The sequence below is a fragment of the Chelonia mydas genome, chromosome 10 (genome assembly GCF_015237465.2).
Source record: "Chelonia mydas isolate rCheMyd1 chromosome 10, rCheMyd1.pri.v2, whole genome shotgun sequence".
Classification (NCBI taxonomy): Eukaryota; Metazoa; Chordata; order Testudines; family Cheloniidae; genus Chelonia; species Chelonia mydas.
Genome location: NC_051250.2, coordinates 2,906,691 through 2,912,716, shown reverse-complemented (window position 1 = coordinate 2,912,716; position 6,026 = coordinate 2,906,691).

The window sequence follows — 6,026 nt, the reverse complement described above, 5'->3', positions numbered from 1 at the left end:
ACTGTCTTATTCATAATGGGAATATCTAATATTTAAACACTTTCATCTCACCAGACACTTCAGCATTACCTCTAGTAATGGGTGCAAACAGATGCAATTGTCTTAATATCATACACTACTTTTTCCTAATGCGTAATACTTGGCTACAGAATAGTTACCCCACCCCACTGTATATAAAGTATCCCCTCACCCCACCCCTTTTTAGAATCTTGCATTTATTACGTGACTTGAAAGATAAAATTGCGGTTCAGGGAAACAGCCACTGTACACTTCCCCGTGCTTGTACACTTCACTCTGCCAGTAGAATGCTGCTGGAGTAATTGGTGGCTGCAGGTTCCTCAGCTGCTGTCTGCATCAAGCTATTTTCTTTAATCACAAGGTCTAAATGCCGTTAAGTCATTAGTGCCTTGCTCACTGAGTGTCTGTATTATTTACATTCCCTTCCCTGAAAGGAAAATGCAAGACTGAGGCTCCTCTGCAGGAGCTTACATCTGTTTGCTACCTAGATACTGATCTTCACGGCATGCTTACCCCTGTACCCTTTACATGCTTTTGGCTTAAGTGTGCCTGTCTTTTATCAACAGGCAGGGGCAAGCTGTGTCTGCAATAGCCCTGACCCTTTGTGCTGACCTCTGTGTGCATGGGGACTAAAAGGGAGGATTTACCCTTGATTCTCCCCTCTTCTTCACCTAAGTCTCTTCTTGTGTAGGAGGATTACCACCAAAGAGCATGGTATGCTTTTTGTCCTTCACCATTCAGTGTCCTCCCTCTTCAGCAGCTTGCCTGCTGGCTTGTGGGCCCCTTCTGCTTGCTGGGGGAAGGTTCAATTCAGTCAAGTGCAATGGGCTGCAGTCTCTGTGCTTGTATTACTTAGAATTTAATTCTTCCTGTGGTTCCATTCCTCTACCTCCACTACATCTTGCATCCTAACTTGAGCACAGGGCCAAATTTGACAAAGATGGGTAAGATAAGTTAAACCTACTCTATAAATTAGACCTCTAGAAGAGTTCTGGGTGGCTTGAAAGCTCATCTGTCTCACCAAAAGAAGTTAGTCCAGAGGTGGGCAAACTACAGCCCGGGGGCCACATCCGGCCCGCGGGACCCTCCTGCCCAACCCCTGAGCTCCTGGCCCAGGAGGCTTGTCCCAGACCCCTCACCGCCCCCAGCCTCCACTCACTGCGCCGCTGGCTCAGTGCTCTGGGCAGTGCGGCTGCGAGCTCTTGCCGGGCAGCACAGCTGCAGAGCTGCAGCCTGACCCAGTGCTCTGTGCTGCGTGGTGGCATGGCTGGCTCGTTGGGCAGCACGGCTGCCTGTCCTGGTGCTCTGGGCGGCGTGGCAGTAGTGCTGCCAGCCACCGGCCCTATGGGCAGCGCTGTAAGGGGGCAGGGAGCCAGGGCGTTGGATAGAAGGCAGGGGAGTTCAGGGGGTGGGACAGTCGGAGGGCAGGGAACAGGGGGGTTGAATGGGGGCAGGGGTCCAGGGGGGCAGTCACAAAGGAGAGGAGGGAGTTGGATGGGGCAGTCGGGGCAGGGGTTCTGGGGCCAGTCAGGGAGAAGGGGTGGTTGGATGGGGTTGGATGGGGCAGGGGACCGGGGGGGAGGGGAGGGAACGGGGGGGGTTGGATGGGGCAGGGATTCCAAGGGGGCATCAGGGGGTGAGAAGCAGGGGTGGGGGCCACGCCACGTGACGCCTGGCTATTTGGGGAGGCACAGCCTCCCCCAACTGGCCCTCCATACAATTTCGGAGACCTGATGTGGCCCTCAGGACAAAATGTTTGCCTGGCCCTGAGTTAGTCCAATAAAAGACATTATCTCACCCACCTTGTCTCACTTATGATTGTGGCAGATGGGCTGTCAGCTGATCTCTCCAAGATCAAGTAGTTTGCCAGTTTGTCATTCATCTTGAATTTTAACTTTAAGTAAATGTAGCACCAACGAAAAGTGCTGTATCAACTGTCCCAGAACCTGATGCCCCCTATCTACCGAACAGGGGCAGCATCAGGGCAAGCTTTCACAATGCTGCTCCCTGCAATGGACTTGAACCCTGGTTTGGAGGGATTCTCGCTTAGAAATAAGACAGGAGTGCAGTCTCTATCATCTGTTCATTCCCTGGTGTCTCTGGCAAGGGAACCAGTCACCACAAAATGTGGTGATGACTTACGTTGTGTCAATATCTTTTGAGATATCCTACCCAGCTCCTTTTAGAGGACACCAAACAGCTATCCAATAACAGCCATCGATCACTGCTGGCTATAGTTAAGGTTCTGTTGTTTCTGCCCTGATCTGTAGATAGGCCAGTACCATTTTCTCTCTTATTTGACCAGCAGCTTATTGAAGTGTATGATTAATCACCTTAAAGCAGCAGTCCAGGATAAGGATAACTGGCCAAGACTTGTTGGTGAGGGAACATCCACTTTTGAGGAAAATTACCTTGCCCTGGTCTCGGGAAAAACACCAGAAACAAAAAGACAACAGTCATGCAGCAATGGTGGTCCAACCCTGGCTTCCAACACCACCTGCAAAGAGCCTGTGGTTCAAAGATCGCACTCCTCAGTCACCAAAGGACCCATGAAAAATAAAACCTGTGAAAGAGATCACCCTCGACCTTGAGGGATTGCTGATGATGATATAGCAGCTATTACCATGGCAGGGGCTTAATGCATTCCTTGAGCCTGTTAAAATTGTAATGTGGGCATGACCTAAATGCCCAGGCTAAAGCCTTGGATGTGCCTTAGGCGTCCGTGGCCAGTTCTACGATGAAGCACCAAGCTGTTACAACAGGGTTTCTGATGCAAGCCTGCTTTGAATCTAGTTTACCAAAGCCGAAAGGCTAGAGATTGCACCCGTGTTTTCCCTTCCATTCCTACGTACACACAATCTCCTTTGTTACTTTCTCATTGGTGATGATCTGGGTCTTCCTCTGCCTCTGGAAATGTTGTGTTCCTTTTGGTATTAGCAATTGTCTTCGCTGATAGGTGAGATAAGGCAGGTAATTTAGGGGGAATTTCTTCCTGTCAGCTCTTCTTATTCCCTTATCTCTTGAGTAATCAACTATCTTGGAGAAAGCATTGAAGAATACAATGTAAGGAGAAATATTGCCCTAGCCAGAAGGATGGGGATAGAAAAAATGCCCTACTAGTTGTTATGGTCAAGTGGAATCTATGAAAGCTCCCTCCTTTCTAACATCTTCCAGTTTGCAAACATTTGTTTGGAGCAACGTGGAAAAACAGCTGAAAGATGCAGCCACGGGGGGGGGGGGGGGGGAGGGGGGGAATAGAATTGTTTTATTGAGTGTAAGCATTCCTCTAGAGTTTTTAGTTAAATGGTCCAGCTGCAATGAAGCTTGAAAGTAGGTCAAATTTGCTCTAGGGTTACAATAACGATCAAAGGAGTGTGTACTACATAGGCAGCGTTAGGGGTGTTTGTAGGGAGGAAGATGTGATGAGGGAGAAAGTCCGGCTGTTACTTCTGCACTGGATCATTAGACTAATGCAGTCTGGTTTAGATAGTGCTCTCCCTTCTGTCACCTTTTCTTAGGGAAACTTTTAGTCTTTCTAAGCAATGGGAATAGTCTCTCACTATTTCTTCATGTTGCCTTCTGCGTGACTCCCATATGCCTGAACCTGCTTCCCTCTCCTTGTGGGGCAAACATCTCAGATCTCCGCTCCAAAGCCCACTCCTTGGTCAGGGCTCTGAAACCAAACTGGCCTTTGCTGTGCAACTCAGGCCCACAGATATATGAAGGGGTAGGGGAAGTAATTAACATGGAGTCTGAGTTGGAAGCAGCTATGTCCTTCACTCGCTGCAGCAAGCTATGGCCGATGGCTGCATCTCCCGCCTCTTGGTATTGCTGCCTTGCTCCTATCCCTCCACACCTGTTGTCAGTTCATGTCTCTGATCTGTAGCTGTAGCTCCTCAGGGTGCTGGTGGCTCTGTTTTCATTTGTACTATGCACACTCATGGCATTCTATAAAGGATAATGTGGGCGACAGAATGGGAACCAGGCCCAATTGATCACACCTGTAACTCGGCACAGCTCCCCTGACTTCTGTGAAGCTGCACTTGTTTATGCCGGCTCTTGGAGTCTAGCCTGCAAGCTGCAAATTGCATTTCCTAGTAGTGGTGTCCAGGGTGTGTGTATTGGTTTATATGAAGGTTCATTTAAATATCTGAAATTTGTATGCAAAAGGAACGGGTAGCGGAATGGCTGGATGAGAAGGTGGGGCAGAGTGGCCATCCTTCTCCCCATGCATCTGCCTCCCCAGCCCTCAAGGACCTTTCAAGGTGATTCTGGTTCTAGCAAATCATCCATTAATTCCTATGGGGACTAACCAGCTGTTTTTATCTGGGAGCTGAATGAAATGCCGTTGCAGCTTAATGTGGCTTTAGATGTTGTACTAGTAACATGCACCTTTTAATACCTTCCATTTACAGCAACGTTCTGTCTCTGGGCTGCTGTGAGACAGGGAAACCCGTATTTATCAGGAACTGAAAATACACTCCACCATAGTTCTCTTTTTATCAAGACATTTTCTTTGAGCCAAGAGTTGTATAATTCTTGGGAGGCTGCACACATGAAAATGAGTGGCCGGGTACCATCATTCACTGCTCGGAAAGCTGAGGCGATTAGCTGTGTGTACCAGAGCTGAGATCGGTGTGTGGTTCTTTCCCTTGGTTGCCTGTGGGAGTCCACAGAAAACAAACTAATCTAGAATTTCTCTGGGGGCAGTGGCCCACTTCTAGACACGTTTTTGTCAGCAAAATGGCTCCCTTAAAGTAAAGAAGGACAACAAGATCTTTAAATGTTCATAGGCTAATAAAACCTATGTAGGCAGAGCTGTTTCTGCGAGTTCTCATTGAACGTGTGTAACATTTGGATTACTAGTCTGTAAAACCCAATAATTTTGACAACTCTACATAAAGATAAGACCACGTCAAATGTGTTGCCTTTGCATTGTTAACATGTTTTCCTTAAACAGCAATAAGGATAACTGTTATACTAGCAACATATGCTGATGGAATTAAGAGACGGGTCAGTGTTTTTTTTTTTGTTGGTCGCTGTATAAGAAACAGTTATCTGTGTGGACCTTTATTGTATGGAAGATTTTTACCTTCCGAATAACCCCACCACATGGAAACCCCTCTTCCCCCCCCCCCCCCCCACCGGGAAAGCTAGATTAAGCACAAACCCTTCCCTGGAATAGAATTAACATTTCATACAATTAAAAAAAAATCCAGATTAAAACACTTTGGTCCGTCTAGCTTGAGTCCCAGAAAAAACTGTGTTTAAGCGGGAGTTTAGGTTGAGAGTGAGAGTGTATATCCGGCATTTAGGGCAAAATGCATCATAAGGATGTTGTAATTATCTTAAAAACCATCACAATAAACCCAGAAAAATCACAGTGAAGATTAAATTTAAAAGAAAACTAAATATGTTAAGGTCTGGAAATACACACCTAGGGCACCCAACCAACCTTAATGCTGCCCTGTCATGACACCATGCATTAATTACATGATTAATGATTGTCCCAATTTAGATTAAACTGTCTTCTAAAGACACGCTATAGACGGCATGACCAATTTTTTAAATGATTTTTAACTCAAATGACTTAATTGATTAGAAAATCAATTCTGTAGTCAAAGGGTGAGTGTTGCAAGTGTGGGGAGGATTCACGGGGGAATCAGAACAACGTGGTTGAATCCCTGCTTTAAGTGCAAAACTGAACTTCACACTAACGATGGAGTTGCAACTGCTGTCTAGAATACCGCAAATACTATTAAAGGTCTAATAGAGCTGTACACAGATTTATTCTACTTGTTATAAATGTAGAACAAATATGTCTGCTATTGATTATTATGTGGATTGGTCACCTCCAAGGAATGCAAATGGTGCAGAAAGTGGCATTATTCTCCTGGAGTCTGTATAGATCCAGTGCCCAGGTTTGAGTATGGAATCAACTTCCTAGCCTCTAGAGTTAGGGCACTGCTGGAGGTGCCAAGGCACTGATTGTTTCTGGTCTATAAGGT